At 41.8% G+C, this 22,076-nt stretch overlaps 1 protein-coding gene across 2 annotated transcripts in view; it reads left to right on the plus strand.

The window, feature by feature from the left end:
• DIAPH3 (diaphanous related formin 3) overlaps positions 1-22,076 on the plus strand; it is a 576,438-nt gene that overhangs the window by 455,334 nt on the left and 99,028 nt on the right. The gene's annotated exons all lie outside the window — the stretch shown is intronic.

A 22,076-nucleotide genomic window follows, 5' to 3' on the forward strand; every position in this document is an offset into this window, starting at 1 on the left:
CTAAAACGAAGGGGAGCTTACAGCCAAGGAAAAATATATTATGGGCTCTGATAACTATCTGAAGTGGACTCTTAAACAATCTCTGACTCCTACCTGCCCAGCCTCTTGCTGTCTTCTCCCTCCATTCACCGTGCCATTTCATGTTGCGTGGGCTTTCTTTACGTTGGCCCCGTTCTCCCAAGGTTCCTGTTGTGGAGTTCTGCTTATCGTGCGTAATCGGAACCACAGACTCTTGTCCAACAAGAGTCAGGCTGTCATCAAACTCAAAGGATTTATAAATGGAAAAGTTTTAGCTGTGATACTAATGAGATAATTTGAGAAATCCTAAAGTGGGAACGAAAAGAAAATCATGTGCCAAAGAAGGAGGGTAGCCTAAACCATTATAAAGTAATTTCCTTACAGCTTCATGGATCCTGACTGACCGCGGTAAGTTACATACAGTACATGCTTACTAAATGAGATCAAAGGTGTGTATTTATAGATATCAGAATTTTAGAGAGAGATTTTGACTTCTTCCACTAATCTGTTATAACAATGTTTTTCTATTACCTTTACCTACTCGAACAGTAGGAAGAAGAATCAGAATAAGTGGGACAAATTCATGTGGGTAATTAAGAAGTTTTTAACTTTGGCTTTATGCTTCAGAGTCATTGTGATGTACTCAATCATAACACAAAGATAATGAAAGAGCTGTCCTGGACTTCAGAGATCTCTTCTTGGGTCGATGAGTAAACGGAAACCCTGAAAGGCTACAAACTTCCCAGAGTGCAAAGCTAGTGTCACCGTTCTGAACAGAACACAGTGTGATTCCCCGTATGTTTCTTTTCTGCATTGTGTATAGACTTCTGAGTTCTTTTTTATTAATAACAAATGATAAATAACAAAGCCAAACTAAGTTCAACGATTGTGCTATGAATATAATTATTTGTATATATTATGGTATTTTAGAAATATATCTTTCAGATATTACTTGGGGAAAATTACTTAAGAGAGAACTCACTTGTCCTGTGATTATGTTAGAACAGTAAGCTATAATTGATTCCAACAAATAGAATATTTTTTTCCAAAATAGCGACTGAGGTTTCCTTTGGTACAAAATGCTGGATAAGATCACGCTACAGGCCTAGTCTATACCCAAATGAAGCTCGCTGTCATCAAGTCAATTCCCATAGTGACCAGAAAAGACTAAGTATAAATGTCCAAAAGCTTTTCTAAGTCAAAATCTTTAGGAAACAGATGGACAGATCTTTCGCGCATTCAGTAGCTGCTGCGTTCAAGCGAGTACGCTTTCATTTGGCAGCCAAAAGCTTAACCAACAGTTTTGAGTAGTAAACTATTAAATCAAACAACTGTGAGTGACCATCTGAGCATGATAGCACTAGTAAGCTGCGGGCTGCTGCATTTTACCAGGGGGAGGGGACTTCAAAAATGGATGGAAATTTTTCATTACATTTATTAACAAACTGTTTGAAGCCCCACGTGTATAATGCATATTACTAATGATAAGATGTACACGGAACAATGGCTAACTTGAGAGTCAAATTCGTCTTAAATTGACCCCAAATTTAATTGAATTAGTTTCTATTTCAATTTCCATTGTCTGTGTTTGATTTTCCTTTTAGAAGCATAGCTATCATCATAAGCTTCCTGGATTTTTTAAATATAACATTTTTCAAAATATCAAAATCATAAATTTCTGGTAAAGTATGCTGTGAGATTTGCAGGCTAAATGTGCTGGCTAAAGATGATCTCAAACATACAAACTCCTATGAGTTTCAGAAGCAAAGAAACCAGGTACACCGAATAATCTAGCCTTTATTCGATGCTCTGTTTATCACCTCTGGTTGACAGTGCGGAGTAGGGACAGACTAATATATTATTCTGAGTGTGGTAAATACCAAGAGAGGACAAACTGACAAAGCTTTGAGAAATACTCATACCATACTTGGAGGTGGAAGGCAGAATCCTTCCAAAAGGCTTCTAAATGGAATCTAAGCTGAGTTTTGCTGGGGGGTGTGTTGGGGGTTGGTGTGGGATGGAATGTTCCAAAGACCTGAAGGAAAATCTTATGCTAGGAGAACCCGCCTGTAAACAGTTACCGACCCAGAAACCCACAAGGGGCACTTGTGACCTGTTGTGCAGTGTCGCTCTGAGTTAGAATGGGCGAGAGCACTTTATTACCCAGCCTTTCCTGAAGCCCGTCTGAGCCCTGTAGAACTATTTGCCTAGTCACCGCCTGGTCTTCTCATCTCTCGATATTCATTCCTCTTACTCAGATGTTCGTGTTCAATGTCTGTCTTCCAAACGACCTGCGTTCTGTTGAGAGGGCCAAGGCAATAAAGGAGGACCTCAGTCTTAGCCTTGGAACCTGGGAACTTAGCTTTATTGAGGCACATCTCTTAAATGCTCAGAACGAAATGGCTGAGTGAGTAAATGTACTTAGATTGAGGCTTGAATGGTCCCAAGAATATGTACTGAAGAGCTAATCCAGGTTTCTGGACTTCACTCAGACAAAGTGGATTGAATGTAACAATGCTAAAACTTCAACCATGAGTAGAATTAACTCCCTCTCATCTCCGTACTATAATGTTATTTGTCCACAGCTCACCTGAAACTGAAGTGACAAATATCAGTGAAAGGAAATTGAAACACCATGATGACCACCTCCATGTCAATGGGAACTGGCGGCAGGGGCTAGGGAGCACGGGTCTAAGGGTGTATCAAGTTCGGGGAAAGAAGCCAGGCCTAGGGTCTAACTGAAGGGATCCCCACAGGGAATTATTAGAGGTGCCTAAGCACACGGGTTGTCTGAAGGAGAGCCCTTAAGAATGGACACAGAGAGTTCAGTAATGAAGTGAGCAAAAGAGAAGGAGCAATACAGGGCGCCTCCGTCATGGCAGCTGACAGAACACCAAGGAGCTGGTCAATGTGAGTCAGGTGGACAAGAAGCCAAGAGGCTTGACGTTGAGTGTCATAGTAGTGATGTTAACACAGACTCCACTTGGTTCTGTCTCATATCTAATCATGCGCTAGTATTTCTTAAACCTCCGTAGTGCACGCCTGCCTTTGAATGAAAAACCCTGACGTCACAGGCCCTTGATATCGCACCGAGAACACGGCTGCTTACGCATTCTCCAGTGCCAAGCCCTTCCCACTAGAGACATTTGTACCACCGAGAGCTCCACCCAAAGCACCTAAGATTCACGACACACTTGATTTTAAAGTAAGGTTGGTCATCGCACTTCTAGAAACCCCGTTAGTTGCCAAATTTTTCATGACACTACCCCCCACCCCCACTACTTGACGCCATATGGAGCCAGAGACCACAGTTTAACAAGCTTTGACTTAAAATGTTTATAACTTCATGTGATGGAATACTTTCTTAAAAGATGCACATGCAGGCATTGTGTGTGTGTGTGTGTGTGTGTGTGTGTGTGTGTGTGAGTGTGTGTGTATCCCATTCACCAAGGGTCCCATGAGTGTGAGCACTGTGAGGGTCGGACCAGCAGCTCAGCAGTCTCTCCTTCAAAAAGAATTCCCTGGGTAGGTGGGTAGGTAGTTGGTAGATAGATAGACATCCCTCATCAGACTAACTCCAACTCCTGGCAACCCCGTTGCCACAAAATTTGATGTTGCCTGTAGCCTCATCACTGGCATGTCCAAGTTCATTGCTTTAGCTATTTGCCAACCCAACTCGCTGAGGGCCACTTTTCCCCTGGTTGGCCCACTATTTCCACAAGCACAATGTCCTTCTCTAGCACTTGATCCCTCCTGCTGATCTAGCTGATGGTGGTGTTGCCTTGAACAAAGGTATCTGGTCATGCTAAGTGTTTCTCAGACTTCAGAAGTACACCGATACCTTTGTTTGTGGATTACTGAAATTCTGTCTGTGTGGACTGTGTGACTGCCTGTCCCCATTTCAACCAAAGACAAAGACCAGGTTGATTAAAGAAACGCTAAGTTTAATCTGCAACTGCAAGGCAGAAAGAAACAGTGGGATCTGCTCTTTCTAAACTGTTAAAATTTCAATGAAAATCAAGCAAGTTATATACCCCAAACTATGTGACGTAAAAAAAAAAGCATGTTTTGCAATGACCACAGGAAAATTTATCTATACCTACTTTTCTCCAGGGGTTGCCTGACCATTATCCCCTGAAGCTGCAAGCTCTGTTCTCCACTATGGTGTTCTCTGTGCCTGACTGCTCTTGACAAGGTGGCTGGTCGCCGTGACTGCATTGATGGCCCCGGCATGGCAATAATTGTGAGGTGGCACAGGACCGAGCAGGGTTTCATCCTGTTTTAACGTACGGTCGCTCCGAGTAAGAACAGGGTCAATGGCGCCTAACAACAAGAAGAACTTCTCTTAAGGGCCTTGCTTACCGCCTTCCTAAGTTAGAACTTCCTACTGATTAAGCTTAAAAGGGATTTTTACTGCAAGAGAAGGGGCTGTTATACTTTGGATTTCCAAACAGCTAGATCTTAAATTGCTCTAGTTCTAGTATTTGGATCAGCAGCCGGCCAACTCATTTCCCAGCTCTCACAATGCGGCGAGGACTGTAGTGTACAAAGTGCTGCCCTCGACACCTTGACCCAGCACTTGAATCATAACATTCCAAACTCAGCATCCCCTAAACTGGGGCTGGGGCAGGGGGCTGGCAGATCTTTTCTATAACAGGCCACACAAACCAAACGCACTGCCATCAAGTTGATTCTGACTCCCAGTAGCCCTCTACTGTCATCTTCCAAGACCGTGCATCTCTCACAGACCGTTGCTAGGCTTCAACGGCTGGCTTCATCCATAGCACCCCCGCTCAAGGACCGCAGTACAGATAGGTGCGCTCGCACAGGCCATGTGGCTCCTGTGACGACTGTTGTAAATCTCGCCGGGTCTGGGAGCTCCATCTTCCCCTAACCTTGATCGCGGGTCTAGAGGTTAGCAGCCTCATCCCTAGTCCAGTGTGCCTCCAGGCGCCTGAAGAGCCTCTAAAGACAATGCACACAGAGGTGGGAGTGGCTATGTGCAAATAAAGCTTTATTTTTAGAAAGTGGAGTTGGAATTTCATGTAATATTGGTGCCATGAAATATGTATCGTAAAACTTTTCTCACCATTTAAAGTGTACATAAACAGTATAAAATGGCTGCTGATCAGCTTGATGGCCAGGCCATATATTTCAGACTTCTGTTCCCTCCTACACCCCCATCACCACCCCCCAAAAAAGGGCCTGGTGATGCAGGTGGCTTGTGTCTGGCGGCAAACCTAAAGGTTAGTGAGTCACATGCCCCCAGCAGCTTGGCGGGAGAGCCGACACCTGGGAAGAACTCCTCTCAGTGAGGCTGCTGTGTGACACAGGGAAAATGGGGGTGCATTCTTGCTTAGGCAACCTAAGGTCCTAGTCACCCCTGAGAAAGTACTGGACCATCTCCCAAATGTCTTTCTGGTTATCTTCAGAAATCATGGATTTATCTCCATAAACCTTGCACATTGATTCACAAACTATGTTCTAAATATTATTATACAAAGTAAACACAAAATGTAAATATTCTCATAAATCTTGCCACCCAAAAATAATTTCGTAGAGCCCAGTTTAAAAAACAATTGTTGACATCTTTTTCTTTCTTTTTTTGTTTATAATTGTATTGGGGGCTCTTACAGCTCTTATACCAATCTATACATCCATGTGTCAAGCACATTTGTACATATATTGCCATCATCCTTTTCAAAACATTTTCTTTTTACTTGATTCGTTGGTTATCAGCTCATTTTTCCCCTCCCTCCCTCCCTCATGAGCCCTTGATAATTTATAAATTATTATTTTAATATCTTACACTTGCCACTGTCTCCCATCACCCATATTTCTGTTGTTCATCCCCCTTGGGGGAGAGGTTATATATCAGTCATTGTAAGCGGTTCCCCTCTTTCTCCCCCCCTTTCCCCCTACCCTCATGGTATCACTACTCCGATTACTATTCCTGAGGGATTTATCTGTCCTGGATTCCATGTGTCAAGAGCTCTTTTCTGTACCAGTGTACATGCTCTGGTCTAGCCACATTTGTAAGGTAGAACTGGGGTCATGATAGAGGAAGGGAGGAAGCATTAAAGAACTAGAGGAATGTTGTGTGTTTCGTTGGTGCTATACTGCTCTCTGGCTGGCTCGTCCCTTTGTAACCCTTCTGTGAAGGGATGTCCATCTACAGATGGGCTTTGGGTTTCCACTCCATACCCGCCTTGTTCACATTGATATGATTGTTTGTTCTGGGTCTTCTGATTCCTGATAACTGATCCCATCAATACCTCATGATCACACAGGCTGATGAGGCATCTTTTTTAACTGTGCTTCATCAGACTCGCCCCCGCCACTCCACCACCACCTTTTAAAAACATCCATTATCTTTGTACTTTCTTCTATAGCCTGTGGTATACCACTGAGTGACCGGTGTGTGTTGGGACACACTAATGCCCTCGTTCTTCAGGGACTTCCATTCCCCAGCACACTGTCCATTCTATGAACGTTTCGTGTTAGAGGTTCCATAGATTTGATGTGTCGAGCCCACCTTGGGTGCAGCTGCCTGCAATGTGCTCGCATCCCCATCAGTTGGCTTCCTTTTCATTAAGGAGCGCAGTGGGGTTCTGTTATCCCCTCCCAGTTGAATGGATGTAGAGGAATCAGAAAGGATTCTATAAACTATATGCAATTAAAACCCCTAATGATAAAACTATTTCACTGTGACAAAATAAGATAAAACATAATCAAAATTTTAGGCAAACAAGTATTACTCATTTTTAGTGAACATCCATAATCTAAACAAAATCTTGCTATATTATCTGTACACTAAATCAGTCTTAATAGCCTTAATTTGGGTGTGATTATCTATTTTTACTCCTCCACTTATATATGGAGCTTTGGGAGATTTTTATAGAAATAAGATTGTATTGCCTCCAGACACAGCTGCTGCGCCACACTCGGATTGGAAGACAAAATGTAGTGTGGAGCTATTTGGATATCCTTGAATTAGCATATTTCTCTCCAGAGTCAGCTCTGGGGAAGGCCCCCAGGGCGCCTTTGGTTGTTGATGCAGCAGAAATTGCCACGCAGCCATCCTCCTTCCCGAATCCACTTGGCCTTCGTCCCCTCACTTTTTATTTTTAACCTCTCTTTCCCCTTAAAGCAAGGACTTATCTGAAGACAGACTGGGATTCCCTAAGGTTCTCCGTGGTGTCTGCTAAGCTGTGGCTGCCCTGGGCTGCTTTGAAAGCCCAAGGACACCAGCAGACCAGTGCTGTCCACAGAACATTCTCTCTCAAAGGAGGAACGTGGACCCCTGCATGCACAGTTGGAAGTGGCATTTCCACTTATTTAAACTGTCCTGTTGTAAAGCGCAAAGAGCAGGAGGCACAATATAATCAAATTATAAGATTTCTCTGAAAATCGTGGGCTTATTATCTTGGGGTCCATGTGAAGGTGGTGGTTCTCTTGCTGATGAACTTGTGCTATTGACATTTAATTGTTTTCTTGACGCCCTGACACTGGGGCTTTCAAGCAGCATCAAATGCTACCTGTAGCTGACAAAAGGCTCAACTGTTTTTTTTTAAAGAGCCTTTTCTAGGCTAGGAAAACAATTTGGGTGATTTCAGGTTTTATTCAAACATCTGTCTTGCATTTACTATGAAGTCAAGCAAAAGAAAGACTGGCTCAGTGGGGCTCCAGCTGGTAAGTCTGCCCTGTGGGCGGGCAGGCGGCAAGGCCTTGTCTGTTTTCCTTTACAGGCAGGTCAGGACAGCCTTTGGCACAGCCACTATCAAACAGCCTCTTAGGCAGGAACAGGTTAGAAAACTTTCAGATAATGAGGGCTTCGCGTGAGTTGAAAAGGGCATTTATTCAAGAAGTGGTTACTGTCTTTCATTAAATGAGCATTCACAAATGTATGCTAAAGGCTGAGCATAAATTGAGTGAAAAGGAGATTTAAAAAACTCTTATATGTGGAAAGTCATATCTATGACTCCCTGAAATAGTTGTTATGATTGATACGTCTCTTTTTCTTCTCAACTGCTGACTTTGAAATTAGTGGCCCCACACATAACCCACTGTACCGCGGGACTCCTGGCGATGCCGGCAGTCTTACTCAATTGTCCAGAACCGGCTTGTGTGTCAACTCCAGTGTGAGAATGCACTAAAAGCAAGGTAAACACAGGCTTACTTGTGCTGATTTCCTAATCTTTGCAGAATGCTTTTTCCCACCCACATCACACACCAAAAAGGCAGCATTTGCCCCGAAGCCAAGCTCACTAGGCAGGGAGGAAGGAGCAAGGAAGAAGGGAAAATGGAAACCGGAAGCCAGGGAGGACGTGGTGGGAGCCATATTACAGGGAGAGGATTGCGGCCAACGTCCCAAAACACAATGTGTACAGAGTGTTGGCTGCAAGACTAGTTTGCCCTTGAACCTTCACCCAGACCACTGTAGCATAAATGCACTTTATAGTGTGTCTGGCACCGAGCAGGTCCTTAGAAAACAAAAATGGCTGTTTGGAGTGACTGACCATTTGTGCAAGCATAGAAGTATCCAGACTTTCAAAGACGGGACAAACCCTTAATAAACTGCTCAGAGTGGAGATGAGGGTTTGGGGCAGAAAGATTTTGGGTTTGACTCATTGTCTGTCTGAAGAACAGTGTCACATGTGGTTCGATGCTGTTGCTTAAAGAAATTGCGAGGAGGCAGCGTTCCTGGAGTTGCGTACATGCACGGTAAGTTCAGTGTTTGTGAGTGCCTCCTCATCCCTGCCCCTTTCTGCGTGCCTCCCATGATGCACTTGTCAGGAGAAAGTTACCGTAAATTCTTGGGGACAGTGGCAGGAATAAACAGCGTGCTTTGTTTAAACGATTTTGATTTCTTTTTTTTACACCGTGAATGTTTCCTATATCCACCATACTTGAAGATCCTGTGTTTCTCTGTGTGTGTTTAAATTGTCTTAGAAAAACAAAAATACTTTCTATGGCCCTTGATTTATAAACAACCTGTATGTGACTGTATCATTAATGCATCCTATTTTTAAAGTATAGATTAGGACATATGGGAGAAAAAAACAAAATTGATCCAAATTCCTTTCAACATTTCATTTTCTTAAGTCAAAAAACCACCTTTGCCATTCTTCTAAACATCTGTTAAAGCAAGAAAAATAATAATTTGAGGTATAATAATAAATCAACTAACCATCTGAACTTTTTTTTTTCATGAAATTAAGGATACTTTGGGGTAGAATAGCATATGGATCCAACAATGAAGATATCAAATACTGGTTTCTATTTATTATACCCTTAAATGTTGGTTCTTCAACAAGTGATAGCACTGAACATCTTGTTCAAATATCAGAGAGGCTCATTTCCCATGAATCAGAGCACATAAACTAATTCTGTAACATTACAGCGCTTTAAACTCTTTGCCAATGTCTGGAACATGTTGGTAATGATAGTGTAGCTATAGAAGAAAGACAATTTATCTATTCAACCGTGAAGAATGAACTTTCAAAAAAAGCAATTACATTAAAAATTTTAATATTGACTAAGAACAGAGAGTACTTCCATAAATGATTTTCATATTAAACCATAATTAGATATCACTAATTTGGAGTTTGTGCTCATTCCGAAGGTCCTATCCCTGGTTTATTTTATCTGTTTGTGGTTTTGTGTTTAAAAAGAAATGTAAAGAAGGCAAAAGGTGTGTTAAGGAAGTCAACAGTGTGAACAATTTGAAAGAAAAACCTTGAGAAATTAAAAGACTACAGAAACTTTTGAATTTAATATAGAATGATAAAGTTGTTCTTACATCTTTCCTCCCATGGAAGTCACCACACCACCACTTGAAGTAATAAAAACCCAAATTCCACCTTCTATGAAAGCAAGACGGCTGTGAGTGTAATCCAAAGCAACAACGTCTGAAGATGGAAAGAATGGAGAGGACTGACTCAGTTAGGAGAAATTGAAGCCCAGTGAGAAACCACACAAGGGCTAGGGGATTACAGCAGTGGTTCTCAACCTTCTGCATGCCGTGACCCCTGAATACAGTTCGTGTTGCAGTGACCCCAACCATAACATTATTTTCGTTGCAACTTCATAATTGTAATTTTGCTACTGTATGAGTAGGGCGACCCCTGTGAAAGGGTGGTTCAACCCCCCAAAGGGGTCGCGACCCACAGGTTGAGAACCGCTGCATTAAAGTGATAGGAGACACTGGTGGAAGGACCGAAACCTGGCGCTGAAGGTGGACCAGCTCTTAAAAAAGCAGTTCCGTTTCTAGCCAGGCCTTCTGGCTAAGATTCTAGAGTTGTAATCAGCATGCATACTGCCTCACCTCATTTCCTTGCCTCTTTTTACTTCAGGAGATGAGAGAGAGAGCTGTATGGAAAACTGTTGCTATTGGCTCACGAGATTAGAAATACAAGGTGGGGGAAGGTGCTGTACCGAAAAGAGGGGCTACTTAAACAGAGGAACGTTTCCCGGAGAGAGAAGAAGAAATGAATGGTAGGGTCTGTTCCTGGTCCCTCGGGCCATTTTGTCTGTGAACCACTGGAGCCAGCTTGTCCTCTGAGCCGAGAGAAGGGCAAGTATCCTCTGGAGATGGTGAACAGCCGGACGCGTGTACTCTGTCCTGCCGCCATTCCCCCCAACACCAGCTTACCACTCTCAGATCACCCCGAGAGGCCCATCAGTTAATGAGCCTACTCAATCACACCAAGTTCCCATTCGTAAATATTAAAGTAAGATCAGGGCTCTGTCAGCTGATATTTGAGGAAATCCTCCAATCTGGGGGGTGGGGGTGGGGAGTGATTTAAAGGGAGGAAATGACCTAGTCATAAACAGAGGAAATGCAGAAAATAGAAGTTTCAAACAAAATATCACAATTAACCAAACACATCAATGGCTATTTCAATGATAAATAGGGCAGGAAGTTTATATAAAAGATGCTTGTATTAAAAAATCAGAAAAGAGACATGAACTCTTAGAAATGAAAAATATAGTAGTAGAAAAGTCAGTGCAATATTTAGCAAAGTTCAATAATAGAGGGTTTCAAGGAAAGAATTATAGCAAAAAGAAACTTGTAGAAATTTCAGAGAATGCATCTGGGAGCCAATTTAGAAACAGTGATAGCACAGCAGCCTGGGTGGCGTAGTGGTTACGAGTTGGGCTGTGATGCATATGGTCGGCAATTCGAAACCAACAGCAGCCCCTCGGACAAAGACTAAACTGTCTTCTCCAGTGAACAGTTACTGTCTCGGAAACCCAAAGGAGATCACTAAGAGATAGCATTGACGCGATAGCAGTGAGTAAGGTGTTGGTTGGGTTTTGATTTAGTGATAGCACAAAGAAACTAAAAACAGATGGTTATTAACGCTGGACAATGGTGTGGGATCATAGAATCCCACTTGGCATATCTGTGCATGCTGCTTAACGTTGCCCTGCTTGTGCAATCATCTTAGCTGCCAAGCCCCAGGATAGTGCCTCCACCCTTTGGTTCACACCTTTCTGTCAGGAGTTCTCTCCTTCTATTGTGTCAGGGTCAACAGCAGAAATGATAATGTATGACTTTCACTGTTAGGTTACAGGAGACTGTGGGCTTCGTTTTGGGTGCTTTGGCCTGCTTTATCTCTGTTGGCTCTGGGGGAACCGTTGAGAGCAGCTACAGAGGCCCAGGGTGTGCGCAAATCGGTCTTTTGTCCAACAATAGGAGCCCTGGTGGGTAGCAGGTTACACCGTACGACCCGCAGGTCGCAGTTTGAAACCACCAGGGAGAAAGCCTTTCGGCTGCTGTCAGGAGTTCCAGTCGCAGAACCCCTCGGGGCAATCTGGTGTGCCCTGTAGTGTCACTGCGTCCCTTCTGTACCAATTAGTTTGGTTTGCCTTGTCCAATTGCTTGTCAGGTCTTTAAAGACTTCCCAACCCATGGTTATCAAGTTGATTCCAACTCACTGTGGATGTACAAGACAGGGTTTTCAAGGCCGCCATCTTTACTGGGCAGAAAACTTCCTCCACAAATGAGCTAGCAAGTTAGAATTGCTCACCTAATTGCAAGCAGTCCACTCCACCACTCTAGCACCAGGGGTCTTCTCAGAGACTACAGCCTTGGTGTGTTAGCCGGGTAGCCTAGAGAAGCAAATCCATAGAAACTCGTGTGTATAAGAGAGAGTTTTAAATAAAGGGTAATTGAACATTCAGAAAGCATCCCAACCCAGTCCAGTTCAAGCCCATAAGTTCGATATGAGCCCATGTGTCCGATACCAATCTATAAAGTCCTCTTCAGACTCATGAAATACAGGCGATGCCAAACATAGGAAGATCACAGGCCAGTGGGTGAGAAGTCTTGTGGATCCAGTGGTGTTGTAAGCATCTCAGCACTGGCAGGGGTCTCTACCGGGCTTCTCTGGCTTCTTGTCAGCTGAAATGTCTCCCAGGGAGTGAGTAGTGAGAGAGTGTCTCCCACCTCTGAGGAGTAAAATACCAGGAATTCCCCAAATCCTTAGGGGAAGGCCTTGCCCACACAGTGGCCTCATTGGCTGTATCCTGATTGACAGCCTAAACTCCACCCCTACACTCCCAATCCTCAAATTGACACCAGAGTATGTAATGACCACCCCTGGCAAATAGCTGAACTTGAGCACGTAAGAGACCTTAAGCTGGAGCCACCACTCAGCTGCTCCTGAATTCTGAACACAAGGAAGCGTGTGAGATGGATGATTGTTGTTTTAAGCTGCTAAGTAATTTGGAGTAAATTGGTGTGCAGCAATAGATAATACAAACACGAAATATTGATTTTACCCGATGATTGTATAACTATTTTTCAAGGTCTGAAGTGAGGAGGAGGTTGGAGGTGGAAGTATAGGAGAGCGAATCATTATTACAACAGGTGCTTCCTCTGAAATGGAGGTGGAAAGAGATAGCAGGGGAGCATAAATGAAGCCAAGACTTGGGACAAGGGCCTCTGGATTTTAATGGAGGCCTCCGAGATTTATTTGTGAAAGTAAGCACTAATCGTATATGAAAGAGGAATTTGAACATTTTAATGGGCTACAGGCAATCAGCATACTAAGACTTTCCAAGAGTAAAATAGTCCCCCTCCCCCCCTCCATTAACCTACAAGTTATAACTAGGAGTTGTAACTCATAGAATCAGAAGCAGCGTCTCTTTTTCCATTAGTTGCCTTATATCCCTTTCTCCTTGAGTAGTCTGGTTGTATTTTTCCCCTTCCCTCCCAAAGCTGGATAGGAACTAAAGGGGACATCTTTCTGCTGTCGCTGTCATCTGAGCATGTTTATATGGTCCAGAATTGAACATGCTCGGTGAGGTACATATGAGGGCTGAGAAGAGTCAGTAATGGTAGTGCCTCAAGCTCAGATAGTGCATGTGTTTCTACATATAAAACAGACGTTCTTCCAACCTCACTCTGTGTACGTGTGTGTGCGTGACCTGTGGAAAACACTGACCAGTGATTTTGCAGCACATTTCAAAATTCATTTACCCCTTTCTCAGAGAAAGAATGATGAAAACGAGTAATAGAGAATATCCAGTATTACTCGACTTTCTACTTTTAGAGCAGAAATACAGACTTTCAGCACTGCATAAAAACTTAATAACTAATTTGTGTCCACTGAATCCTTACCAGTTAAGAGGATGAAGTGAAGTTAGCACTTTGAGATAATGACATTAGTCATAATCATTGACTCTTTTTGTAAACAAGAGCTCATACTGGCCTCAGAAAAGCGAGGGATCTAGCTGGTATAGTTAGACCTGCTTGTGACTCTGGAGGAAATAGTCGTCGTGTGGCTTGGCAGGACATAATCTAGGTAAGGAGAGAAATATAAATGCCATACGTCTTCCTAAAAGGGCCTGTACATTTATTGAAACCAATATTGGCAAGCATTAAGAAACTGCATGTCCCATTGATTTCCAAGTAAATTGGAATTTATTACTTTTAGCCATGATGTACGTTAGTATGATGTGATAGCATTGGGGTAAAAGTTTTATCATTTATTAGGGCTGATATTAGAATAAATGATAATGATCATTAAGTTCTATGTACATGATCATTTAACTAATCATGCTTGCAATCTCCTTCTATTAGTCAAACCTCTTTTGGTTAATTAATCAGAGGAGCTGTCGTTTCCAGATTTCTGGAGGAAGAGTAAAATGAAGGAAAATAGAATTGTAATAAAGAAACCAATAACGCGTCACCATTTACCTCATTCATCCACTTTATTTATGCTCACTGAGTTCACGGTAGTAACCTTCAGGTTAAAAGATTCTCGTAGTTTATTATTTTTGAAACATCATTTTCTCTGTTAAGTTATATGTGCATATTTTCACCCGTTAAAGCAGTTATGCAGTAGGGAAGTGACTACGATATGCAAATAAAAGCCAAAATCTTCAGTTACCAATATTGGAAGATGAGACAATAAATATTTTTAGATATAGCATTAAAAATGTTCATAGCATTTGTTACAGTTGAATTCTGACAAGCCAATAAGTCAAAATCAAGGCTATCACTCAACTGCAAGGTAGAACTGAGAAACATTTATTCTCAGTTCTAAATCCGTGTCTTGCTAATAAAGTTAGCCTGATGGGGTCTCAAACTGATGTTTGATAGACCAGGAGCAGGGTGTTATTTAATTCAAAGTCTATTTTTATCACCAGGTGAAAGTCATATGTTCATGCCTGTTTGTTGGACTTCCTCCAGCCCCACTGGAAGAAAGAAAGAGAAAGGAAAAGATGGTTTAAAAGCTCATTGCAACCTTTCAAAGCGTAGGAGTGATTCTTCTGCTATGATTTCACGTATGCAGACGGACATGAATATTACAGTGCATCAGGCAGTGGACAGTGAGGGACACAGGGAAAACCACTGTACAGGAAGCTGCCGGGCCGACAGCTTCTGGCAGTAGCATCCTCGCCCTAAGTCTCAAGACTTTCATCAGCCACCTCTTCAAGACTGCTCTTTCTGTTTGCTCCTCTCTCCCTGGAACTTGGCCGTGACTTCTCAGCCTCCATTCTATAGCCTGCTTTCTCTTTTCCATTGATCCCCATTCCCTTTCGTCTCTATACATCAAAAGATGAGATCTGCTCAGGGTGAGACAAGTCTATTCTGTAACAGAATGAGGTAATGGAAGTTAGTAACTCTTGGGACTATGTATTGTAGAAGCTTGTAATAATATTTCCCAGAATTAACTATGCATCCACACATTTGTTCTACTAACTGGAAAAAAGGATGGGTTTCGAGAGTAACTTTGAAATACTACCTTGTGATCAGTTTCACATCCTGTTAATTCCACTTTGTTTATGTGAGTTCCTGTGTCCCTGGCTTGCTTATCTGTTTAAAGAGATGTCGTTTGTTTTGTCCATGCTGTAATCAATCACACATTTTTCTTCTAAATAAATCTCCAGTCTTATCTATTATCCGTGTGCATTTTTACACTAGGTTCTCCCTTAAGCCTATTGTCACTCTCCTTTTTTGTGTGTGTCACTATCCTCTTAAGAAATATTAAACACTATTTCCACTTTTGAAATCGTAAAATAATATATAAATGTACAAATAATTGTGCTGGCAAGTTTTCTACTTTGCTGATTTCCTTGGTGTTCGTGTTCTAGGAAGTTTGCTTTAACTTTCATACACTCTCTGCTGTCCTCCCTCATTTCAAATGGCAACTTTATCCTGAGCAATAGCATACATGCATACATATACTTAAAGTGACCAGACATCCCACTTTTAGCAGGACTGTCCTGATTTTGAACAATTTCCCTGCATCCCACGGTGTTTTTAAAAAGTCCCGATTTGGGGAAAGAATGCACGACAAGCTAGGGTGTATGGTTTTCGGCTACCATGTGGCTATTTCACCAGGATATGAGTTTTATCAGTGGTGTCCCGCTTTACCAATATTAAAATCTGGTCACGTTACAAGTTATACTAAACTACACAATCCCCAGCATATCCCTTAATGAACCATCATAATGGTGTAGTCAGTATCTAAACGAAGAACCAGAATTTATGAGAAACACAGAAGCTCACGTTCCCAAGGCAACCCCTGTCCTAACAGCATGAGCTAGTTTTCTCTGTTTTTGTCATTTTAATAAATAGAACCCAACTCTGCATCCATGTTGTTGCAGCAAGTTGTGATTTGTTCATTCTTATCATTGCTTAGCATTGCACTCCACACGATGATTTTTTTTCTTTTATTGGTGGATATTTGTTTTCTTTTTCTTCGGAGTTTAGCTATTTAGAAGGCTGTTGTTGAGATCCTTGGATATGTCACATGTGTGTGTACAATTAATGTGTCAGGAGGCGGGTGTGTACATATTCAACTGTAGTAAGTACTACAGAACCATTTTCCAAAGTAGTCGTACCAGTTTATATTTCCACTAACAATATATGAGACTTTCATCTCAATCATTCTGGTAGAGCACCTTGTGTTTCCCTTATAAAAGTACCTTGATCTCTTTCTATTAATGCTTAGTGACTCTTTAGAGATCGCATCATATAAAGTACCTGTTGAAGTCTCCTGACCATTTTTCTACTGACCATTGGTGTTTTTCCTATTGAGGGAAAATTGATTTTAACACAACTTAGAATTCATTTCATTGCAGTAAGTAAATCTAAGTGTTCCTTAAAGGGAAGGCTCCGTATCACATTCATTACAAGACTATGTGACTCCACTTTGCTCTGGCCTTCCAGGAAGTGACCACAGGATGGCAGGACTACTCTATGTTTTTTGTTCAGAGAGGAAGCTTATTGTAAACTCTGCTTCCAGCTTACCCTCGTCGACCAAATCCCTTTGATGCATCAGTCCACTGTCGGTCCCGACTTGTCACATGATAGCAGCTTCCCTGGTTAAATCGTTGACACTCCAAAAATATTCTTTCGGGAAAGCTGGTGACAACATTGCAGGAAATTGATTGTAGAATGACTAAATAAGTCAAGTAAATGTATGAATACTTGACTATATAGTTATAGGAAAGAATAAATAAGTGACCAGATAGTTGGAATCTGAGGTCTCCCAACACTACCTGCAAGATGTATGCCATGATCCCCCAATAAACTGCTGTTCAACAGAAACTGTTGCTTGGCCTCGGTGAACTGTGGCCATGAATTCTTCCTCAACAAGTCTTGAGTGAATTGTCAAGGTAAAAAACTTTCAGCATATTTGAATCTAATTACATAGTCTATTACCAATGCTTAGTATTTCTTACCAAAATATGCTGTCCATCATGGGCCAATCCAGAATTTTCATTATTATTATCTCCTCTGCCTCACATCATCACGAAGAGCAATTATTGAGAACATGGGGAGTTCGTTGGCAGGAGTCTCACCTTCCATGTGGGAGACTGGCTTAATTCCCAGTCAATGTATCTCATGAGCAACCACCTCTTCTCTGTCATGAAAAGTTTGAGTGTCTCTAGGTTACTGACCTTTGTGCACCTTGTGTATCGTGACCCCCAGGGTTTTCACTGGCTGAGTTTCAACGCAGGTTTCCAGTCCTTTCTTCCTAGCCTCTATTGGTCTGGATGCAAGACGAACAAAGGTCAGTAACCTAGCGGTGGATCATCGAATGCTACAGGCCCCGGAAGCATTTCGTTCCATTTTGCATGAAGTCTCCACAAAGTTGGAGGTAGCCTGACTGCTGCTAACGACGGAGCAGTTGTTACTGTCTGTGATGGTTTCCAAGGATGTTGGTCCAGATGTAGGCTCTCCTTCTACATTTTGGGAAATATCAATAATAAGCGCAATCATCTCTTGGTTTACTCAAGTAATGGGATGGAGAGAGGGGCATGGATACTAACCTAAATCACAGTTTCGTGTATAATTAAAGTAGATCCTAACCTAAGTCACAGTTTTGTGTATAAGTCTACCTTTTGAATGAATACCCAGTGGCACATAGCTGGTTACCAGAAAGCTGGAACCTCAGGTCGAGTTGCCCTCTGTTCTCCAGGGGGTTGGGCAATTAGGCAGAAGTTTAATAGCTCTAAGAAGATATTTTAACTAAGCCTAGTCTACTCAAAGCCAGCAGAGCTAGTTGAAAAGCAAAGAAATTGAACCAACCAGCCAATTAATTTTGTGGACTATTTTAATAGAAATTTTAACAAGATTTTTTTTCCACTGAAATTATCGCATTGATCCATTTAATAAAATAATAGTTCAACAGTTAAGGTATGTATAGGTTTGATCACTGTGAAAAGGTGATATTTTCAACTGTATAATTGATCTAGCCTACTTAGTCAAGGAAGAATTTAAGGCACCTCATGAAAGAAGGCAGGCAACGCAATAAATACCCGTGCAAGTAGGAGGCAAGGCACGCTGCAAGGAGTAAAAGAAGGTGGCCCTGCAGCTGAGCTGCGTTGTCTTAGCATCAGTCACAGTAGAGGGCTTCAAGGGGAGAATCGAAATCCTCAGGGTTGGATCGCAGCCCAGAATTTTTGGTTCAGTAGCTGTGTGGTGAAGTAGTCAAAATTATATTTAACCGTCTGAAATACAACTAATCCAGATATCACACTTTGAGAACCATAGATCTAGATCATCTTATGTCCGTTCCAATTTTTGGAATCAACGATTAATATTACATTTTTATATTAAACAGTTTCCTTTGGTGAACCTATACTCCTTTATCTCACCATATGACTATCTTATTGTTTGTGTAAATCATGAGTATAAAGATATGATTGATTACATATCCCTGTGGTCTTGAACTTTGGCCGTGTGAGAAACACCTGGAGTGTATTTGTCTTTGTGTTTTCATGGCCATTGTGAAGCCATGTCTACATAATGCAGATGGTATTGCTCTAGCCACTGAATCTCCCCAGTGGAAGAAATGTAACCCACTGGTAGGGGGAGAGTAAAGTAGCCCACGTCACCAACGTTTTGAGAGGCTCTGCCCGTCCCAGTGCCTAGTCCTTGATTCTTACCATGGTTTGCTGTTGCCTCCCAAGTGTACCATTTTTTCTCATAATTGAACTTCATCCTGTGTTTTGATGAGCCATTTTCTAATCTATCAAGGTCATTTTAAATGCTTTCCCTTTCCTCTCAAGTGTTTAACCCCTGCCCAACTAAGTGTCATCTGCAAATTTAATGAGCAGATTTTCAATTTCCTAATTGAGACCATGCTCATTAAATTTTAATATTTTATCATTTTATTACAAATTATTTCCGCCATGTGGGTGATGCTACCTTGACTTTGACCTGGCCATGCACATTTTCTTCATTATCAACGAACATTTTAGTTAGTGTGTGATATTGGATCAAGTTCTCTGACTTGTAAATAATTGAAAATATGTGCTGAAACTGACTCCATGTTGTGTATGCCTTAAAGAGAATATGCATGTAACATGAGAGGCCCGGACAGCACTGAATATACAAGCATTTAAGCACAAATTGAAACCTTGAACATCTGTACATTGTTTGAACATCATGAAATTGACTGACTTTGTGAACAGGGATTGAGCGTCCAGGCTGCCACTTACTGTCTCTGCAACACTGGCCCCTTGTGCCTTCGTTTTCTCAGCTGTTCAGTGAGATTGTGATTGTTCGTGCGTCGTTTGAAACTGCTCAAGGGGGCTGCCTGCCATACAGCAGCAGTTCCTATACATGACAAGGAGGCAGGAACTGAGGGATTGGGAGTGGAAGTTGCTTTCCATTTGTTTGTTAAGACTGATCATGGCCAAGTCACCGTGGCACAAGGAATATCTGGATTCAGTGACTCATGAGGTTAATTTGGAACCTCTGGCTTTTATAAATGTAAGCATGGTTTTCCGGCAATAAAAGGGAGTTTAGATTTTCATTCTCAAACCACAATGGCCTTTATCGGAAAGAGGAGTTTCACAGATTGTTGCACTTGTTAAGCAGTAGAGATGGGATTCAAGCTTAGTTCTTTGCTCACAAGCTGGTCATTGCTAAGTGATAGAACACAGCCAGCTGACTTGCTCCGGACCTTCCAGATGGGGGTGGGGGGAGGATCCAGAAAGAATGTGACGTGGAGAGTGTTTTATATGTCAGACACTGTGTTGAGTGCATTACTTACATTGTCTCAAACTCAAAATGAGTTTAGAAAGGTTAAGTAACTTGCCCCAAATCATAAAGCTGATAAATGATAGAACCAGGAATTGAATCTGGATCTGTGACAGCAAATTCTATTCCCTAAATCACTTCAATAAATTGCCTTTCATTTAATAGAATCAGGAGATTATTTTTGTGGATCAGAAAATGTACTGAAGTTCAATGCAGAAAGATAAGGGAGGAACAGAAGATGGGAGTTGTATATACTACTTTGCCGTATTGTGGCAGTAAATGGGAAAAATCTGCTGAGGAATTTGTCCTGAGCTTGGCATTTATTTCAGTTAATCAGGTTTACAAAAAGAAGAAGAAGAAAGTAAGTAAGGTACCCCAAGAGAAGGAGGGCGTTGTGTTAGATAGATGGATAGATACATAGATTGGTTTATACAGTGAGAAAGAATATACCAGCTAATGAGTCCACACAGCAGTACAGAGGGCTGAATAAAACTCACTTTTTTGGAACAGTTTCTACACTGGAAGTCCTTCAACTCATGTAGGCTGTCCAGTCCAAGGTCAAGGAAGCAGACAGCAGAATCTTCCCTCAGGCAAGACAGGTAGACTCTGCCGGAAGTAAGCAGACAGCAGGGTGGGTCAACAACAGTCAGTAGCTCAGAAGCAGGCCCCAATGGGATCTCAAACTCAAGCACATCAACAGGATCCACCAGTGACAAGCTCCTGCAATGCACGTACCAGCAGCATGGCGAGACAGGTCTCGAAGGAGCTTCAATCTCAAGAGACACAATCCAAGGGTTGGCTTGGCCCATATGTAGTGTAGCACACAGATTGAGGCATAGAACCAGCTAAAGCAGCAGCATGCTGGTCCTATCATCAGAGAACAAGAAAGGAGCTGGTCTTAGAAGGCCGTTTATCTCTTTGCACTCCAATCAAGCTTTGACCTGATTAATCTCTGTCTACATGTTTGTATTGGCCTAGTTGTCACAATATACCTGTCACAAGGTTGAAATGGCTTAAACAAGAGTTTTAGAACTGGAGATAGATACCACCACTACCTACCCCACCCACACACACATACACACCCCACCCCCAATCAAGTATCCAGCCCTCTGCAACTCATAGCATCCCTGTGGGATAGAATAGAGCTGTGCCAATCAGTAGATTTCCAAGATGGTCAGTCTTTGGGGGTACAGACAGCTTCATCTTTATCCCTCAGGATGCTGATGGATTTGAACCACCGACCTTGCTGTTAGCAGCTCAGTGCTGGACCCACTGTGCCACCAGAGCTCCTTAGAGAGATCGGAAAGGGTGAATTAGAAGGTATTACAATTTACATAGTATTTCTTTTCTTCTTGGATTTGTTTAAACTAAGTAAATGTCAAGGGTGGTTTCCTTAAGCCTACTAAGTTATCTCTCATTTTAAGTGAGAAGACTGTTGTTTATTGATATTTACATATATTTCATGGGTGCTACTCAGAATCTATCAAATAAATAGAATTGCAGCCTGGCTTTCCAACATTGAATGAAATATTAGTAGTAAGTGTGTGCATTTGTGTATGTGCAAGTGTGTGTAAAACACAGTTTTGTAGTATGTTACACTTTCCAGAGAACTTTTGCATATATTATTTTGTTTCATCTCAATATATTGGTTTTCACTTTTACATCTTTACTTCTATTATCCTAAAATAATCTTAAGTAGAAGAAACCACTTTATACAAATTGAATGGAAATCACCGGTGTACTTGAAGTTTTTTACACTTAGCATTTATATCTCTGTGTTATGACTATTTATTTATGACAAATAAGAAAAATTGTATTTGGGAAATACTGGTCATGAGGCAGTTGCTTGAAAAGATCTTTGCTTTTTCTCCCATTCCATTTTACACCTTCTGTTTCTGTCGCAAGAATCTTGGGTCGGCCATTGTTCAAACATGTTCAAAGTGAAGTGATTTTTCCCATGAAATGAAGTTTTGAGTCTCACAAATTCAGTACAAATGAATAACTGTTTTCTCCCAAGTTCATGACTATAGTATTGAATTATGAG

Source organism: Tenrec ecaudatus, chromosome 11, assembly GCF_050624435.1.
Source record: "Tenrec ecaudatus isolate mTenEca1 chromosome 11, mTenEca1.hap1, whole genome shotgun sequence".
Taxonomy (NCBI): Eukaryota; Metazoa; Chordata; class Mammalia; order Afrosoricida; family Tenrecidae; genus Tenrec; species Tenrec ecaudatus.